Source organism: Phaenicophaeus curvirostris, chromosome 2, assembly GCF_032191515.1.
Source record: "Phaenicophaeus curvirostris isolate KB17595 chromosome 2, BPBGC_Pcur_1.0, whole genome shotgun sequence".
Classification (NCBI taxonomy): domain Eukaryota; kingdom Metazoa; phylum Chordata; class Aves; order Cuculiformes; family Cuculidae; genus Phaenicophaeus; species Phaenicophaeus curvirostris.
This window is the reverse complement of record NC_091393.1, coordinates 18,379,150-18,401,188: the sequence shown is the minus strand read 5'-3', so window position 1 is coordinate 18,401,188 and position 22,039 is coordinate 18,379,150.

Genomic DNA, 22,039 nt, shown 5'->3' with positions numbered 1-22,039 from the left:
CATAATAGTGTATTTCTCAAGCACCTCGTTGAGTTAGGAAGTTATAAGCTTGTACAGAAATTATCATATGAAATTATGATGCATACACAGACTTAGCAAAGAAAAAAAATAGATTTACCTTATTTAAAAATCTGTACATTAAAAGCACTTTCCAGTGCTTTTATCCCTATCAATGACAAATTTCCATTACTAACCAAATGATGAGCCTACACATATTCTTCCCAATATTCCTTAGCAAGGAGGTCAGTTCTCTTTTGTGGCATGATGCTGAGCTCCTAATTCTCTAACATAAAACTATGGAGTTTTCATACCCTAGTCAGAGAGAACAGATTCTCCCTGGTGCCATATGTCTCAGTAATTATTTTCTGAACAATGTGCTTCCGTATTATATAGGTTAGAATAAAATGTACTAGAGAATAAACTAAATTTTTATTTACATTAAGCTAAAGTGAAGCAGCAGAGGATGGAAGTAAGATTTTTTTTTTTCTAAGCATGAACATTCAGAGTAAATTGTCCTTGTTATCTTTAATCTGACACCCATGTCTGAGGGTAGATTTAAGGTCATATGCATGTTAATTAGCTGCTTGTGGGTGTTGCTAAGGACATTCCTAGCTACAGCAGCAAATCGCTGCAGGTTATTTGGAACTGCACTGCAAATAACTGACAAGACCATTGCTTGAGCAATCGGGCCCTTTGAGCAAACACTAAAAATTAACTCATAAAAATACTGGAAACATAACATAACACTCATTAGCATTGTGTACATTTGGAATCTAGCAGAACGAAGATCAATAACCTCTTAGGCTTTCTTTCTCTGTGTCATCATGAGACCTTAACAGGTCCTAATATATCTAGTATGACCTAATACCTCCAAAGCAGGGGAAAAAAATCATTACCCCTATTACTCTGTTATCATCTCAACCATTAATACTACATATCACACAGATAAAGTTCCTGTTAATTGTCTGCTGGGTACCAGGTCATTTTAGAAGAAACTATAATCTCAAATGAGCACTTCCACATAAGAAGGCATGACAGCATTAGAGGTTCCAGAACAGGATTAGAACCATGCAGCAAATACTGTATGAAGCCTGCATGTTTGTCCAAGAGTTAATGCTGACTTCAAAGTATCAGGATGCCACTGCTTAAGATTCGCAATCTTGAATTACTCTTTTGAGTTAAGCATTGTTATCAAAAGCTGATGAAGTTAGTTGTGATTTTTAAAACATTATTCTCAAAAGAGGATTTTTTTTTCTCTTTTTTTATAGAATTGCACAGTGGCTCTAGAACTGAGAGACAGGAAAAGGCTTAGGAGCAAAGTTTATTATCTGCTTACAAATTTCCAGAGGTCTTTTGCTCATTAAGAAATGTTCATAAAATCATAAAATAGGACATCTAAAGGTCATTTAGTTCAATTCTCCTGCAATGAGATGGGACATCTTCAGCTACATTAAGTTGCTCAGTTCCCCATCGAACCTGTCCTTGAATGTTTTCAGGAATAGGACATCCACCGCCTCTCTGGGCAACCTGTTCCAGTTTCACTACACTCATTGTAAAAAAATTCTTCCTTACATCTAGTCTGAATCTAACTTCTTTGAATTTAAATCCATTATGCCTTGTCCTCCTACTGCGTACACTTATAAAAACTTACATACACTTACAAAAATTCTCTCTCCAGTTTTCTTGAAGGACCCTTTTAGGTACTAGAAAGCTACTATAAGGTCTTCCCAGAGTCTTCTTTCTTTCCTAGAGAACTAGGCTGAACTACCCCACTCTCAAAGCCTGTCTTGATAAGAGAGGTGCTCCAGCCCTTTGGTCATCTTTGTGTCCCTCTTCTGGACTTGCTCCAACAGATCCATGTTTTTCTTCTGTTGAGGCTTCAGAGCTGGATGCAGTACACCAGGTAGGGTCTCATCAGAACAGAAGAGAGGGGCAGAATTAACTCTTAGCGCAATGGTACCCTCAAATCCTTCTGTGCAGGGCTGCTCTCAACCCCTCCATCCCTCAGCTTGTATTGATACCAGGGACTGCACCAACCAGGGCAGAGGATCTTGCACCTTGCCAAATGAGGTTCATATGAGTCTACTTTTGAAGCCTGTCCAGATCCAGTTACAAGATCTAATTGACCTGGCTGATCTCCCAGCAAAAAGTAATTTATGTATTTCCTCATTGACACAGGCGCTCAAATGTTAGTAATGTGGGCATGTAAAAGAATGTTCCACAGCAAAAATAATCCTCTGGTTCCTGGGTAGAAAGAAACTGACCCACACTGACACACTGGTCGGAGAAAGCAGTGAATGGAAAATAGAAATTTGTAAATATTGGTGCAATCCTGTCTCCTTTAAATTATGAACCCAGTAGGTCGGGGCAAGAAACAAAACCTTGTCTAAGCCATGGTTAATTATCAATGCAAATATAAGGTTGAGAGAATGGATTTGTGTTTAACTTTTGCTGAATTGCAGAAGAGAGCCCACAGACTGGTTTGGGCCAGCAGACAAGAAAAGAGGTGGCTTGCCTGAAGTACCACTGAATTAACTATCAGGTGGACAGTGAGTGAAGATTGCATGGGGGCTGGAAATCGATAAAATGTAAAAGGTGTAATTGTCCAAGAGTTCCTTTATTCTTGGCAAAATGTGTATTAGTTATAGATATATATTTTATAGAGAGTATGATCAAACAATTGAAAGAACAACAGTAATGATGTAGGAAAACTTGTCTACCAAAGTGTTTCAAGGATTTGGAAAGATGATGAATTGGACTTAAGGTACCACAACTCTAATGATGCTAAAAACTTCACCTGGATGATTCCCTGTATGGTAATTTCCCTTGACCTAAAAGAAATATGATCAGATATGTGGTGAAGCAATTTCTCATTGCTACAGGATTTGATGTACATGGGAAGGGAAAATGTTACCTTTCTAAATTATACCTATACCAAGGATCTTGCTTCAAGTTATATGACAGGTATAGTTGTATCTAATCTTGTCCCTGGAGGAATCTGATGTGCCAAAGTACCATACTTGAACATACCAACCCAGGATTTTGGGGTGCACCTATTGTATTTGAATATAATATTCCAAGAAGAACTGAGTGATACACAAATGAATTTAAATGTGTTCCATTATTTAAAGTTTATCTTGCACATGGACCATTATGGCTCATAGAAACTGATTCAAACAATGGGGGAAGAAATCCCTATTTACCACATGAGTGGAACTGATATAAGAAATACTGCAATGTAGAAAGGACTCAAGCTCCGCCAGGGGACATTCAGGCTTGACGTCAGAAAAAAAAAATTCACAGAAAGGATCATTGGGCACTGGAACAGGCTGCCCATGGAATTGGTTGAGTTACCTTCCCTGGAGGCGTTTGAAGGGCAGGTGGTTGAGGTGCTGAAGAGCATGGTTTGGTGATTGATGGGAATGATTGGACTCGATGATCCAGTGGGTCTTTTCCAACCTAGTGATTCTGTGATTCTGTAATAGGAATAAAACAATTAGTGTGTTTAGGACCGATGAGCATTAGCATTGTGCAACAGCTGAGCCCTAAAATTGAAGGAAAACCAGTAAAATCTGGATCAAATATGTGGTGAGTACTTAAAAATACTATAAAGTGTTCTGTAGACTGTGTGGCTTTCCATCTTCCAGTACATTAATTCTACACGCTGTGGCCTATATGTACTTGTTTTTGTAAATGACCCTTCCAATATTTGCATTTTTTTAACTTCTGCTCTGCAGAGTTTGGACAACATATTTTTATTAAAAACACTGATGAAGTATTCATGCTTTGGTATCGGTAACAGTCGCTGCACAATTTCCGTGACAGTCCCAGTCAGTGAACACCTGTGATTTTTCAAAGAAAAGGTGGGTTAAGGTATTTACCAGATCTTGGTGACTTCAGTACAGGTTCTTAAAATGTATTAGCAGCTATGTGTGTCTGGATATATATAGTCTTGCAAACTTTTTAAGTTACAGTTCACTATGTACATAATTTAAAGGAAGAGATATATGCTGAGCTATCTCAATGGTCATAATTGCATTACCTCTTCATCACAGTTTGTTTCACAGTCACAACCAAATCCTAGCCAGATTTCTTTGTTGATGTTCAAAATCTTAGAAGATAACACTAAAGATTTCAAAACTTTTATACCCTACAATTGCTATTTCTGTTTGAAGAGAACCTTTTCCAGCTGAAATTCATTGCCGTCTTCCGTATGATACCAAGGATATTCAAACAAAACTGTTACTTGCTATGGACTCTTACCTTCACGAACCATATTCAACTTTGTATTCACATTTTCCACTGCGAGAGTCCAACACTCTGGCAAGATTCTTTTGGTTATTCCACACAAGAGAGTTTTAATGTTTTAATACAAAATTTACACATCTGAAGACGTTTGACATTTGCCTAGGATTTTGATTTAGTGGAATAATGCAGCAATTCACTGAAATAACAACACAAGCATGATACAGCAATTGCAATATGTAGTTGGATCACAATACAAACATGATTCCTATTACTGGTCTCTATATTATTATTGTCGTGATGATGAGTTTCCCCAGTCACTGGGAAAGAATATGTGGACTGAAGCCATCTCAGGCCTCCTGTTCTCTTCAGAGTTCATTCTGGGTTGTTTTGGTTATTATGCTCTATGTTGGGCTGAGCCATGTATTAACTTCTCATGTGCTGGCCTGGCTCACTCCGGAAGGCTTTTAAACTTTTTTGATTAAATCAGGGAAGAACAGCCAACTGATCTACTCAACTGATATAGCCATTTATCTAAAACAGAGATCACTCAGATACTCTGGTCAATTGTAATGATATTATTTATATGGCTTTTCTGCATTATCCACATAATTCAGACTACTAGTTTGTTAGAACTTCAAGTGGACTAATAGTAATATTCTAGTTGTGTATATATGGGGATTTTTTCCCTTTTGGTCCTTTTGGGTCTTGAATGTAAAAAAAATCATGTACACTTTTATCTCTCAAGAAATAGATTATCTTTATTATGTTGACAAGTAGGACTTTGCATTTAATGTAATACCTATCATAAAAGTTGGATATCTGCAAACTGAGTAGTTTCATAGTGAAAATTAAATGAAGCTAAGGAGTCTGAATATGAAATTTTCACACAGCCTTTCCAACTAAGTGATATATCTGAGGAAGTAAATTTTATACTTACTTCTAAATACATTCTGATCTGAAACAGGTACAGAGGAATAGTTCTGGAAACCGTTTCTTTGTAATCCTGTGAAGAGGTGCATTATTAACCATTGAAGTATATGTCAACCCTGATCATTTTGAATCAAGATAAGGACCTAAGCCCAATGTTTAATACATTGTTTCTGGATATTAATACTACATCTTTCCTTAATGCAGGCATCAATGACAGAAATTAGTTTAGTTTCAAATTGATAGAAGCGAGTTAGAAAACAAAAAAAGTTAAGGCTGTTTTACCACAAAAGGTACTCTAAGAGTATCTTTTCTGAATCAGAAACTTAAGCATCTTTAGATAACTATACAGTAGATTACATTACATGCTAAAAGCAGGCAACTACATTAATACAATAGGGATAAGGACCCAGCTTTCACCAAGGGTCAATATTAACATCTCTAAATTGGGTGAGGTGAAAGTAAAATGAATTCCCCATACAACATGCATTTGGGTTTTATTTCCATTTATACAGAAGCATACATATGGTAAACACTCATATTGATACAAATAACTAAGAAGTGTTGTGTTTATCAGTATAATATAAGACTATTCACAGCTTCCTCCACTACAGATCTCGTGAGGTCAAAGATGCTGTTATTTTATACTGCCTCCTATTATATGATTTATTGGTTATGCTTTTCTTGATTGGAATAAAAGGATTTTAATTTAGTTTCCTGAAACAAACTTTTAGCAAGATAACATAACAAGTTAACGCAGTCAGCAAGAACCATGAACTTCTAATCAATCCCTTTGCTTTTGTTCCATCAACTTAACTGTATGCAATAACTCAACCTGTCAGAAACTGCAGAACAGCATATATCTGTGTCCTGTGTGACTAGTAAGTTAAGTTGTCATCTCTCTCTGTAATCATTTATTAATTAGCTGGAGAAACAAGTAGATGAAAATAGATGTACTCAGATTTTCTGCAACAAAAAGCAGATGGTAATTTTTCTCTGCTTCCCTCATTCTGGAACCAGTTATGTAGAAAAATATAGACATACATGGAAAATCTTCATAATCTGTGTAACTGTTCCACAGTAACCAGTGAAGGCTTTGCTAGCCTCTGAAGCAAGATAGTATTGGGATTTTTTGATGGGTATCAAGCATGAGAGACAGACAGACAATTAACACCTGGTATCCTGGGCTTGATGATACACTGACAAACACATTGGAACTTCAAATTCATGTAGGGAAGGAATATAACAAAAAGCAACCTCTAATTAGTTTTAAGATAAACATAGAGAAATGTTCTAGATCCTAAAAAAACAACAAGAATCTTCCAGTTAATTTGAGAGGCAGGTAGATAAAGATTGTATCAATATTCATTGTGACAGTAATACAGGTAAACATGAAACAAAAAAAATCAAAAGCAATTTTACTGTATGAATCTGATACAAGTCAAGTAAGTTCACAGAAGTATTTTGCTGCTGGTTTTAATATGTTTTGAAATGCATTTGGTGTATATTTCAAAGGGTCAAATTGTGGCATTACTTAAAAGGCAGCTCCATCAGTCCACAGAAATACTCACGCTGTTTTCATTTAGCTCAAATATAATTTTCCCAGTCCTCTGCAGAACTAAAAATATTCTATTAAGAAGTTGCTTTAGAAGACTAACTACTGAGAATACATATTCTAAGCAATGCACGACTTTTTCAAACCACAGGAGCAAATAGAACCACATAATAAGAATAAAAGGAGTTGTTTATATCCTTTTATTATTTTGGAAAAATCAAACAGTGTGATTGCATATATTCTTAAACAAAGAACATTGCTTTCTATAGATTAAATCATAGGAAAGTGGTGTAAGATAAAGAGTTAAAGTAGCTGATACTCAGAAACTAGAACATTGTCAGTGCTAATGGGTTGCTATGACATTTACTCAATGCAGGAAAAAAAAGACAAACAATTATTTGCTTTTCTCAGTAGCCCAGCTACCAAGTAGGACATGAAGTGAGAACAGCTGTGATGCTGATAGTGAGATTCAGTCTTGATTTTTTCTACTTTCTTCACACTGAGTGTTGGCTTTGTCTCAGTAAGACTGCTTGCATACAAGTCACTGTGAGGACAAGTAAAAGAATCATTCCTTACACTGAACTGAGTATTAGCATTCTCATAATGACTGTTCCCATAAAATGGTCACCCTTCTCACACTGACACATGTTCACATCTACAATAACACAGAATTTCATAAGTGGTGACCTCAACAAAATGCCTCATTTTACTGATTTGGAGGTTTTGGAGAATTTTCCTGAGTTACACCACGTTCTTAATTGTGGAGTCCTTCACAGAGTAGCAAAGATCTGGCAGGAACAGCAGTATCTAAGGTGATTCCCTGAGGTTTGACAAGAATTGATATGAAAAAGGAAATATTTAAGAAGCCATTAAGTATTAGAAGGGAAATGGGAAATATGTTTATGAATCAGAAGAACGAGAGAGTACCATAAGGAGAGAGAATGGCTTGCCTGCATTGGGACCCAAACCATTTCCCACTGGCTGACTTACAGATAGTCCTGCTGACACTTGTCCTTTAAGCTTTGGCTGAAATGAAGATGTTCACTTTGATTAACTAAAATGTGTACCGAAGAGTGGAGGGCAAAGGAGCAAATCTGACAGTCTGGCATATGATCTTGCACCTTCCCACTTTCTACAGCTAATAAAGAAAAATACAGTGAGGAAATTGCACCATTGGTCTGAAAACAGTTTTGCACAACCTACCCAAAGGTAGACAAAGAAGTACTACTTTCTTTCCCATTCCATGGACCTAGACTGCAGAATAAGAAATTGAAATTAAAAATGGTAGTAATACAAAAATTCTTCTTAGCCAGCTTTGGACACAGCTATGTTTATAAACATCTGGAGAAAATGCATGATGTATTTATTCCAACAGGAAAACAAAGAGAAAAAAAATTGTCCAAAAGATCAAAAAAAGTTGACCAAAAAGTTAGAAATCTGTGGAAAAGAACCTTGTGGTGCACATAGAATCTGGAGTAAGAAACTAAATGTGCTTTCAATATAACCAGCAAAATACATATATATATGAATGAGAAATCTCTTTACATCATGGTGAATTTATTAAATATTACATTTATTGATGGAAGAAGGAAACTTTTAATGATAATAAGAACAGAAATTTTTCGGAATCCAATACTCTCTGTCCAGGCACTTTTAGATGTTTCACACATGGATGTTGTAATATTTAATATAAATTTTATTGATTTGAAGGTAGTTGATGTTACATGGGTTTTCTGATTTGAAAGAGTGATTCAAAGTATCCTGAATAACACAAGATAAATGTAAGTTACACATAGCAAAACAAAGTAATTAACATACAGAGTTGAATTACAATACTGGTGTCCCCAATTGCTAGGAAGGAAAACACAGGCTGAAGCCAGCTCAGATTTGTTGTTGCTGTCTTTTATATTCTTTTGACAGGTGTCTAGTTTTATACTTTTTGTTGATCTGAGCCACATATTCACTACCCCTGTGCTGGTCTGGCTAGTTAAGGGAGACATTCAAAATTTCTAGCGAACTGTGGAGAGACATTTTTACCACCTGTAGATCCACTCAGCTGTTGATAACTGTTAGTTTAAAACAAAGGCCACCCTCTGCTCCCCTTTGTCATGAGGTGAAGTCAGCTACTTGGCAACAGCTGTGGTCAGTCACAGTCAATAATTCTCTGACCTTCACGGATAAATCGCCCTTGCTCATCTCTGAGCTTTCTTCCATTATATGGGTTTATTGGTCAGTCACAGAAGTATAACACTAAAAATCTCACAAAGATGATGAATGTACTGTCTCACACAGTAACAGATGTAGTCAATGAGATCTAGAATTTGACAAATAGTTAAAACTCAACACTATTCAGCCTGGAAATAAGAAAGAATGTATAGCAAAATACTTTTCAAATTTTCTGTTCTAAAATGTGAATCTTATTAATACTTAGCATAGTTTTAGGAAAATAATCAGCCTAGAATATTCAACTTGAAGTGGCTGAACCTTTTTCTAGCAAGCAGAGTAGAAATATCTTAAAGGGATGAGTCCGCGGTCTGCTATGCCAAGAAAGGGCAGGAACTTTTCTGAAGTTTCTTATTACAGGTAGGTGATGGCTATGTAGTACTTCTCAGAGCCTAGTTACCCTACTCGTTATTTTTTTCTCTCTCTCTTTTCACTGCATACTATCAATCAAACATGCCAGCATACCATTTTAAACATGAGGCTTTATCTTTGGATATAGTGAGTGTGATTCTTACTTGCTGCTGTGCAGAAAAGTATATAATACTCACAGAGGGTACTGAAAAATCCAGTGGTTAGTATGGCTCTCATGTTGGTTGGTTTAGGTATTCACTTGGGACTGGAAAGACCTGAGTAACTCCAGGAGTTACTTATACATGTTATACAATGTTTGTCTCATGTAAAATGCATAGTCTTTGGAACACAGCACTGAATGTGTGTCTCCTTTCTCAAGTGAGACTTTGAACCAGGAGGCTACCGAGTCATTGTTATGCTTGCTCTCTTTCTGGTCATATAAATTTTTAATTCTTTTCTACAGAGTGAAATAGCTTCAGAAAGAAGTGGGAAGGGTACTCTTAACCTCAGTACAGCCTACGGTCCAGGTATCCAGTTTAGAGACTTAGGTGTGAGATTGAACCTTCTCCTTACTGATTACTATATCACAGACAGCGTGCATAAGAACATATTTTAGGTAAGTATATGTGACCTAATTTTTCTTCCAAATGTGCTCCAGAAAGGGAACAGCTAATGCATGTTGTGAACAGTCTGTTCCTGTAGATGTATGTGCAGTCACAGAATATTGAACAACAATGGAAATTTAATTAGAGAAATTATTAATTTTTCCATTCTCATTGCAATTTGCTATTATGTGTTTCACAAGTTCTCTAGATTTATCGAGATCAGGATACTTGAGTATGCACTAAACAAGGATGTGAATGTTATTGTATGAGGTGTATATTGAATATAACATTATGACTACATAGAATTTTGAATGACTAACAAGCTGAATTATATGTACAGTTTACTTGAATCCCTTAGGCCTCATACATTTCAGGTAACAATCTAAATATCCTGAGGTATTATCTTAGAGTTTATCTTTCTCTGGTTTTTCTAAGAGGAAAGTTAGCTAAGGTACTTTTTCAACCACTAGAGTTTCTGGTTTAGAATGTTATACTGCTTATCAGCACAAGATGCCCATTAATCTCAGTGACTAAAATTTTATGTAAGTGCCTTTCAGAACTAAGTGCAAACCATGAAATTTTAGTCACGCAATTTTACCAAATTGCTTCTAATTTATAAGGACACATGGGGGAAGATTTAGATTAGACATTAGGAAGAAATTCTTCACGATGAGGTGATGAAGCACTGGCATGGGTTGCCCAGGGAAGTTGTGGCTGCCCCATCCCTGGAGGTGTTCAAGGCCAGGTTGGTTGTGGCCTTGGGCAGCTTGACCTAGTGGGAGGTGTCCCTGCCCATGGCAGGGGGTGAAACTGGATGGGCTTTGAGGTCCCTTCCAACACAAACCACTCTGTGATTCTATGATTGTATGAATTGCTGGCCATTTCAGCAACAGCCAAAGAAATAAATGCACAAAAGGTAATCTTAGCTATAAGTAAGACTAAGGATAAGATGAGAGAATAATTCATACAGGGGGGGACCTCAGGAGGTGTCTAATCCAACCTGATATTCAAAACAGTCAGCTATGGGAGCAGACTGTCTAGTTGGGCTGTTTTCTGCTTTTAGTAAATATCAGAAAATCCTAAAGAAAACTCAGAATGCTTTCTAAACTATCCTTTGTGAATTCCACCCTAAGAATTGATCCCTGTGGTACTGTACCCTTTGTGTTAAGGTCAGGTTACGTTTAAGTTAAAAAAGCAGGATGTTATTCAGTTAAACATCTTTTTTTTTTATCTGCTCATTTGATTGCATTTTTTTTATTTGTTTTCATTTATTCTTCTATCCTTTCATTGGTTGAATGGAAGCGCAAATATTAGATATAAAAGTAAAGGTAATAGAGGAAGACTTGATGGCTGATTTGCAGTGTGTCGATTTGCAGTAGTAGTAGCAGCATTCTTGGCACTTCTTGGTGCCTGTTGCTTCGTGTGATTACTGAAGAGGTCAGGTCATAGCAGTAGAGATGATCTTCTGACAGACAATTTGAAAAGTTCCTTGATGCCTGTTTTAACATATCTTGGGTATGAGTATATCTTTAATTCATCTTCTCTTCCACAGAAAGAAACAAGCAACAACTCTGTAATCCATTCTGTCCTCGGGATTTTAAAGAGTGGTAGTTCTGAGATCTTTTCAAATATTTATGTCTCTTATGGAAGCACAGAGTACTGCTGCCATGCCAACCAGCCAGCTAACATCTATTTTCAACAGACAGAATGTGTATCTGCCCTGCTGATTTTCCCAATGTCTTTTTTCATTCTTTTGACTTTCTATCTGCGTAAGTCAATAATTAAAAAAAAAATAGAAATTATTAGCTTTTTCAACAATAAAAAATGTTATTAAAATAAAACTTTGTCTTAGTATTTATAATTTCAGATATTCTACTGTTTTGTAATTATTCCTGTGAGGTGCAGTGTGTGAGCTGTTTACATGAGATGAATGGAAGCATGAAAAGTACATGCTCCATTACACTCATGGTGTATTGCTGCTTAATTTACATCTTGCTTTGGGCAGTGCAGGGGATTGTTCTTGCAATTTTTGTACGACTGTTTCAAATTCTGTAGATTTATCTCCCAAGGCTGCTTTTACTTCTGATTTGAAAAGCATTTGGTAGGCAGAAATTTCACCATGCATTTGTCAGATGAATTTCCTGCTTATCTTATTTAGCTTATGACAACCTAGTGGTTTAAGGGAGGAGAGAATCATAATAACCATGACTTACTCTAATGGGAGAGGAAAATGCAGGACTTGAAGACAATGAATATAATTACTTTCTTATGGGCAATCATGTAAGTATATCATTAAAATACTCCTTTTAAGCAGCATATTCAAAATGAGAATAAGAGTTAGTAAAATCAGCCTGAACAGATCTTCTGCACACTTCACAGAGCATTCCTTCTGCCTAATCAAAATCCAGTATCATCGAAAATCATGAGTGAAATGAACCTTAGTTGTATTAGGAAAATATACTTTCTCATACAAAGTCTTCTCAGCACGACCTCCTGATATCTGTGAGAAGCAGTTTTGACAAGAAGCAGTTTTGACAAGAAACAGCAGCCTGACACAGAAAATTGGGGTATTCTTAAGATTCGCTTTCTCCGTTTTAATCAAGATATGTAGTATAACTACAGCATTCATGGAAGAAATATTTGACCAGAGGAATTCTTCTAAGATGCTATGTATTCTTTCTTCAGTCCATTGAAAAATCTGGTTGCCAGGCATAAAAATTCAGTAGATCCTTGTGCTGTTTTGTGGTGGAATGGAGTTAAATTTCTTCATAGCAGTTTGTGTGGAATTGTGTTTTGAATTTGTGATGAAAAGTGTTGATAGCTTACTGATGTCTTAGGTACTGCTGAGTAGTTCTTGCACAGTGTTGAGGCTTTGTCTGCTTCTTACAACAACCCATCAGCAAGTAGGCTGGGGATACACAAGAAGTTCAGAAAGGACACAGGCAGGACAGCTGACCCCAAATGACCAAAAGGATATCTCGTACCATAGGGCATCACTCTCAATGATAAAAGCTGAAGGGAAGAAGGAGGAAGGAGGAATATTTGGAGTTACAACACTTAACTCACATTATGTGTGATGAAGCCCTTCTCTCTTGGAGATGGTTGTCTACCTACTGGTGGGAAGTAGTGAATTAATTTCTTATTTTTCTTTACTTTTGCTTTAGCTATTTAACAGTCTCTATCTCAGCCCATGAGGTTTCACATTTTACACCACTCCACTCCCATTCTTCTGGAGGAGGGGTAAGCAAGCAGCTGTGTATTGCTTATTAGCCACTGGCTGGAGTTAAATCATAACATTCCTCTGTGACTATGAAAATGCAAAGAAGAACATAAATGTTAGAAAGCCACAATTACGTTAGGAAGACCAGGATCTCAATTAGTCTATCATTCAAGTAGAGTTCACTTTCATAATAGTGTGCATAAAGAAATACAACATCTATGCTTATCTTCAAATTAAAATGTGGTGTTTTGGTACTGATTAATTTGACCCAACTTAAGATCTCCAATTAAAATGATTAAGTCATGAGTTCAACTAAACCTGACTTGGTTTCTGGACAAATCTTTCATGATCCATCAACCACAAAATAAGGCAATGACAAGTGTCTAAATTGCACAGTTAATTGTGTAATCTCAGATTGAACTGCTTTTTTTAAAATCCCACAGTATTAATGAAGCTGAAATAGATGTAGCAAATAAAAACATAAGAAAAAAATAAAAGGCTTGGAAGAACAACAGCACTGGATCTGGAATACAGAAATTTAGGCTTAAAATTTTAAAATTCAAGAAATTGTCTGTGCTGGAACTGTTAAAACTGCTTTTGACAAGCTCTGAAATATTTAGTATTGAATAATACATTAAAATAGGGTCAACATGTCATTTGAACTTTAATTTTTTATTATTCTCTGATTTTATGTCCCCTTTGACACCATAGCCACTACATGTGGGGATGTACATATTCTCTCCCTTCCTGAGGAAGCAATCTTTTCAGCACATTGCATTGTGCTGCAAGGCAATGTAATGCGAGCATCCACAGACAGTGTTGGAATTGAGGTATTTGTCTGGTCCACTTCTCAAAGAAAACAAGGATGGGAGAGAAAATTTCATACATTTTTTTTACAAAAAAAACATTCTGAGAGTTTGTTCATGGTTTATCTGTACAAGGCATGGGAAATGTACTTACTGTCTTTCACGGTTTTAGGATCTGGTTTGGAATTTCGGTAAAGCTAGTCATCATCGATCTAGAGAAAATAGCTACTAACAGTTTTTAATAGGTCATATTAATAGCAATATGCAAAACAATTTATATAGTTTACATTCTTATAGCAAATATTAACGGCTGGAAAGTAATCTTCTTATATGAACTCTGTTTTCATCCTGTTGTCACACTGCTGATCTTAGTTCAGAATTTAATGATCTGGCATAGATATTAAACAAAGAAAAACTACAGATGACATTGGAAATGAAGAGAGATTAAAGCATTTAGGAGTATTTACCTTAAATAAAAGAGGAAAATGAAATAGAAAAAAGAAATTAACTTGCATTATAAACCTTTGTCAAGCATGAGCACTATCCCAAATTGAAATGAAATATACTACTTTTATACATATATCTAGATAGAAAGTTTAAGGAAATATGTGCATATCTGGATTCTGTACCGTATAGAAGCAGCCATGAAAAGTTTATCAGGATCCTAGGAAGGTTTATGTTTATGTAAATACGAAGATCTTTTTAAACTAGAGCTGAGAAAATAAATAAAAGTGAGAATATTTTAAATAATTATTTACCAGTGATATGATTTTAATAATCCTGGAATGTTTTATGAATTTTGTTCAGATGTCTTTACTACTTCCATCATAACTGACAGCATTATCAGAAGAAAAGTAACAGATGTTTGTCTTCTATCTAGCAGATTACTAAGGGGAGTTTTTATAGTCATTTAGAGAGGTTTGGAAACCTCTTTACAGGAGTTTAATATCAAACCATCGTCAAAGTGACTTACATACTCTGTCCTCATAACATCATTCAGTCATTCAAGCTGTTTTATTCTTTCATACATATCAGAATATTTGTACAAACTAGAATTGTTTTAAAGAAAACCTAAAAAAAAGAGTTTATAAAAATCCCAGTAGTTACAATGTTATAGTAAGGACTGATTCAAAAGAGTATGCCAAATCAGAATAAAAGGGGAAATGAGGGGAAATTTCTAACTTTATGAAGAATGGCTCTGCTGCAATGCATTTTGATGTAAATTGTTACAGCATTAGCTCTAATATATATACATTATATATATATACACCAAGATAGTAAGCCCATTTTTAAGGGCAAACCCTAGAGGACTAAATGCTATGATCCTTCAAAACGATCCTTGTCTGCATCTATGTGTCTTCATTTTATGCTACCCATAACTGAGATAGCTTGGACATGACAGCAGCAAAGCCACATAAGTCATGTATACTTGCATGTGTAGCTATAACTTCATTATTCAAACTAATGATAAGGCCAAGTTTTATGACAAAATGAAAGAAATGTGGAGACACTAGTTGTTCTCTTGTTCTATACATAGCTGGATATTGAAACCTGTACCGTGTAATTGGAAAGAAATATATATACCTGTATATGAATACAAATATTAAACATATATTAATTAAAATAACTTGTTTTGGTTTGGTAATTTTATATATTTGAACCGGTTAGCCTGAAAGACTGATTCAGTTTCTTCTAAAATTATTGGATTTCTTTGAATAAGATAATAAAATAATGAGATCTCACTTTGAACAACAGTTGGGGTTTTTTTGCCTAGAACTTTTAAAGTTTTAAGTTACAATAGGTTCAAACCACTCAGCAAAATATTATTACTGAAACTGAACATGACAGTGTGTCTTTCTAAGAAAGTAATATTCCTCAAGGTAATTGTTACTTGTTGACGCGAGCATCATGGAATCAAACACAGAGATCAATATGACCAGCGAGTGTTCAATTTATTGAGCTTAGCTGTTTCTTTATAAATCCTTTCTGGTTACATAACTGGGTGCCCACGAGGGTATCTACAGTGTATTATTGGTTAAAGGTAGCTGTCCATAAAGCTATTACTAACATGTTATTGGCTAAACTACTGCACATGTTAAGAAACCAAGTTACACTAAAATTAACTATGTTGATAGTTCTCTTTAATTGTTTTTCTTTCAGCTGGTACTCATTCCCACTGAACTAGCTGTTGTATTCCTTTCAGCTGGCATTTGTTTATCTTTCGGCTCTCAGTTTCAAGGCCTTGTTAGAGTTGTTCAGTATCACAGCATCCAGGCCTTGTTCTCTGTAAAATGCTCCCACAGTTACTGGGAGGAAGGCAAAGTCTGCTATCAAGGAAATTTAAGTTGGAAGTGGGATTATTCTTTAACTATTTTTGATTACTCAACTACTAAAAGAATATTTTTAATTTAAAATTTAGTACTTCAGTTATTAATTTTCTTTCAAATTTAACTTTTGTCTGAAAGTAGAGAAATTGGTTATTAGTCTTGTGTTTTGGCTTATTTAAAGGTCATCTAGTCCAGCTACCTGCAGTTAGCAGAGGCATCTTCAAGTGAATCAAGTTCGAGGAGCGGCTGAGAGAGCTGGGGTTGTTTAGCCTGGAGAAGAGGAGGCTGAGGGGAGACCTCATTGCTCTCTACAACTACCTGAAAGGACGTTGTAGAGAGGAGGGTGCTGGCCTCTTCTCCCAAGTGACAGGGGACAGGACAAGGGGGAATGGCCTCAAGCTCCGCCAGGGAAGATTTAGGCTGGACATTTGGAAAGAATTCTTCATGGAAAGGGCCATTGGGAACTGGAACAGGCTGCCCAGGGAGGTGGTTGAGTCACCTTCCCTGGAGGTGTTTAAGGCACGGGTGGACGAGGCGCTGAGGGGCATGGTTTAGTGTTTGATAGGAACGGTTGGACTCGATCCGGTGGGTCTCTTCCAACCTGGTTATTCTATGATTCTATGATTCTAAGTTGCTCAAAGCAACCTTGACTGACCTTGAATGTTTCCACAGACAGGGTTTCTACCATCACTCTGGGTGAAATGTTCCAGTGTCTTACCACCCTCATAGTATAAAAATTGTTCCTTATGTCCAACCTAAATTTACCATTTTTCAGTTATAGGTTGTTGTTCCTAGTCCTGTCACTACAGACCTTGGTAAAAAGTCTCTCTTCATCTGTATTATAAGCCCTCTTTAAGTACTGAAAGGTCACTAGAAGTTCTTGGAGCCCTTACTTCTCTAGGCTGAACAAGACCAACTCTCTCAGCTTTTCTTCATCAAAGAGGTGTTCCATCCTTCTGATTATATTTGTGGCCTTTCTCTGGACCCTTCTTCACAAAGTCCACATCTTTCTTTTCCTGAGGTCTTCAGAATCAGACACAGTATTCCAAGTGGGTTCTCAACAGAGCAGAGTAGAGGGGCAGAATCATCTCTCTTAAACTGCTGGCCACACTTCTTTTTATGGAATGCAGGATATAACTGGCTTTCTGGGTTGCAAATGCACTTTGCCAATGATGTCTATTTTTTCATCCACCAGTATCTTCAACTTGGTCTCCACAGGTTAAAAAAAAAACAAAGAAGAAGATTTTATAGCCCAGCTCTTATTTCCAGTGTTCAAAGAGTGACACAAAATTTCTGATCAAAGTTTGTGTCTACTCCTAACTTCTGCATTGACAGTAATTTTGTGCAGTAGCATCAGTAAAAAAACATTTCCTAGCATTTCCACCTGACTAGAAGATTCCAGTATTTGATGATCTGGCCTCGGTTACTCATGTTTTCATTAGTCTCTTGGCTAGGTTACAGAAATTTGATATATTTTGGCAGGAAGCCTGGAGTGTCTAGGAAACTCCAACTAAATACACAAGTATAGATCACCAAAAGTTTATCTCAGCTGTTTTGTACTTTCTATATCAGTTAGCATAAAATTATGTTCATGACACATAGTGGTTTGATTTCAAGATATCTAGAAGACCTCCAGAAGTTCCATGTCAAACGGAGCTTGGTTCTTCTAACACAGTGAACATCTTTACAACAAGCATAGAATCAACATGATTTAAGAAGCATATTTTTCACAGGAACAACCCCTACACTACAGAATAATCCTGGAAACAGGAGACAGTCACTGACTGTTCGGTTGAACACCACAGCTATCACATTCTGAGTTGTTTTGTGGACTACAGATAATATTCTCCCGAGGGAAATGCTTACCTATTTATACTGGTAGGGAGACATTCTATAACCCTGTTGAAATTCCCTTATCTGTTATTTTAGCCCATTAATTCTTCTCACACTGTTGTCTCCATCTTTATAGATCTGTCTTCATATCAGGAGTCTCTTGTGCTACTTCTTTTTTTTTTCTCTTCTCTAGTCTCTTCCCTTCCACTCCCTTCTCTTCCTTCACTTTCAACCTTGTCTTGTAGATCATATACTTCTGATCATTCTTACCCTTTTCTTGTCTCTTTACAATTTGTTCACATTCTTCTTAAGCTGTAAAGTCTAAAGCTGAACACTATAACACTCTCTGTTTCCCCTGCTGTAATTTCTCCCACGAAGATTTTAGCTGCCCTTGTACAGGGATCTGGCTTTGATAAGTTCCAGCTATGTAACCTTGATTGAGACTGCTGAGACAGGGCTGTAAGACCATCTGTACAGACATACGTAAGGTCAAAATTACAGATAGGACTGCTGATCTGTGATCATTATTAGATAAAGGATTCAGAAGGAAAACATCTTCATGAAAAGATAAAATCTTTTAAAAAGTAATGTAGAGAGGATAGCTGGAGGCTGCTCTAGTCAGCAGCAGTCAGGAATTGCTGACTGAGGTTGAGTCATCAGGGCTACCACTGTTGATGGAAAAGGAGTAAGGTGACAGCTCTGCATCCCTAATGATGACTCCTGGGACCTATGACCACTGGGCCATTCCGTCCTCACCAACACCTGCCTGGCTGGTGGAGGCTTTCCAGGTGCTGTGAGGGAGTGTGGCCATGCCAGCGCTTAATCTCACCTTAGTCAATACTATTGTTATTTATGTGAGTTGGCTAATAAATAATTGGTTTAGACTTAAGAGTTAGCCATATTCTGCTTGCAGTCGCTTTGTTCACAGCTAATGATGCCTGAACAAACTGATCAAAAATGGCTCTAGCAGCCGCATCCACAAATAGAGATCTTACAGGTCTTGACTAGAGATGGCTAATTACAAAACACTGCGTCTTTCAGACAACTGTTTCTGTCTTTATCTACATAACACTAGATATTTTTAAACAAAGATAAAACAAACTACAGAAAAAAAAATTCCTAGTCTATAACAAATCCACTTTATTGTCAAAGCATGGACATTAGATAAAGGTTAAATGACAGTGTGGTACATGTCAATTGTACTGTTCAATAAATTATTTGTAGGAAAAAAATAAGCTTAGTGTAAACATTACAATAGAATAGAATACAGTAGAATAGAATAATACTTCAATGGAAGAGATAGATTTGGCTTTATGAGAAAATGAATACTAAGAATGGACACAAATCATACCTCATGGGGTTTGAAACAAGTAGCTAAGTTTAGATCCTTATCTTCAATTGATGTTAGCATAGACTGCTTCTTAAGTCTCAGAATTAACTTCTACTCGTTTGTTTTAATTATTTTTATTTCCATCACGATGTGTCAGAGAAGGTCTTAATATCAAAGGAGGCATATTTTTTTCTGTAAGGGCAGTTTGTTTTACTCCTATTAGCACTGACAGAAGATTTTGGCCATTTTGATAAAGGGCATTTATAACTGCTGCTGGCAGCTTTTGTAACCTCACTGCGTTAGGAACAATGGACATTTTGAGAAGAACATTCTTGGGGGAATCAAGTTTGTTTTAGTCTCTGGCTGCTAAGGAATGAAGAATGCTTGTGAAGATACTTGTAAAGATCAAGGGAAAACTAATGATTCACAAATGCTTGTTTATACACAATTTAATTTATTATTTTTTTACTGTATGGGAACTTTAGGTATCTATAAATGTTAACTGCATTAGCTACAAAAATAATAGCATGTTTCAGAGAGGTTTTTTTTCTACAAATATATTTTTATTAATTTTATATAAAAATGTTTTTATGTGAAACTTAAAGCAATTTTTCCCTAAGACCAAAGGAAGAATTAATATTTTTTTTACATATTTAGTCATTATGTCAGTGTTTAAGGACCTCTAATCAGTCTTTAAAGTATCAACAAGCTTTAAATGTTTTGTTTCAGCTGTTAAAACCGTGCTGAGATATATGTGTCTGCTGAATACAAACAGTAGAATTGTATACATTTGTTTTGGGGTTATCCATGAACAGCAGGACTCCAGACCCATTTTGAACCCCTGTGTTTTTCAAGACTTCTTTGGGGAAAACACCAAGTAGCCAAATACAGTTTTGATGCTTAGTAGTGTACAGGCAAGTTTGACTTTATTCTTAGACAGCAATCTGTCCGGTGGATGGTATTTCTTCATTATCTTTATGTTATCATAGTAACCTAGGCTCTAGATTTCTGATTTTATTATTCAAATCCAACAGCAACAAATTGCTCTGAATGAAATAAAACCTGACATTTCTTTTCTCTCTTGTCCTGTACCTAGTGACAGCTTATATAATTGCTATATTAGTCTTGTATGTTTGCATTCCTTTTTTAACAAAAATTCAAAAATAGTCATGGAAGGCTCTTTTTAATGTCAGCTTGTGTGAGGGTAAAAATACCATATTGGAAAACTGCACAGAAATTCAAATAACGCAATCATGGAAGAAATTTAGAGGTACAAATACTATTTGCAAGTACTCTGCAAAGTATATTACTGTCATATGGATCTGAATAGTGTTAAAAAGAATAAAAGCACTCAAATAGAGATAGTTTTTGATACTGGTTATTAGATTGATGCCAGATATTTGAAATTTAAAATATGAATTCACTCTATATCTCATACTTCCTGGTAGATCCTGAAATAAGAAATATAAGGTCCTTTCAATTGTTTTATTTATCAGAGAGTGAGTTCACTTCAGTTATTTGCTCAAGACTTAATAGAACTGTATGAACTTCTTTTTGCCCCGAAATTTGGTTTAGAACTCTTTCCAGGTCTGGTTTCCAGATTGCTCACATGTTCCTAACTGTATGAATTTGGTTTCTTGCACTAGAGTGGCAACTCCCCAAACTCATGATTTCTTGAATGCCATCCATACTCTTCCCCTTAGGAAAGACTAATCTTTCTCAGAATCTATTAATTTATTAGCAACAGGATTCCTTCTTCCATAGGACATATAGATGCTTCAGTGTAAGAAATGAAATAGCACAGCAATTTCACCTTCATTTAAGCAAGGGTGACTTTCACTTGAGGCTGAAGTTCCCTAATAAAACTGCTGCTATCATCCCTTTTTTTTTTTTTTTTTTGGTCAGACAACCACAGCTACATCTTTTACACTTACCTGCAAAAACCCTCACAGTTTATTTATCCCTAGGATGTTATCTTTTAAAATTATCCCTTGAAAATAGCCAGAGGATGCAACACAAGCTTTGACTTAATCTTATATTTGAACAGAAATGTTCATCACAATGGTATGAAATTCAGGGCTATATTATTGTTGGCATTGTATCATTCTGGGCACTTTCCTTCACTCCAAAAGTAAACTGTGTAATTTTTCCTTCAACACTAGACAATCATTAGAACTTTTATAAATTCAGCTCTGTATACTATTATTTCCACATGGGGAAAACAGATGAAAAAGAAGTAGTGATTTTTCCAGATCTGTGTGATCATTTCTTTTACAGGCAGTTGAATGGAAGTTTATGGAAGGGAAGACCTGTTTAGCCATAAGATTTATTGTAGTGAAACCAGTTTGGCTGAAAGTCAACCTGGAGCAGAGATAGAAAGCTTTAGGAAACAAGTTTAGAGTGCTAGATGTACCAGAGGAATATGACCTCAGGACAGCATATTTCAGGTTGATGATAAAAATGGTGAAGATAAAATAACTCAGGGTTTATTACTTTATGATTGTAAGTTTGTTCTATTTTCTAAGTAAAAAGTAGCTTATTTTAGACTCATACTAAGCCTGTATGTGTTGTATATCACAACTGTTACGTACCTTTGAGGAGCTAAATTGCAAAC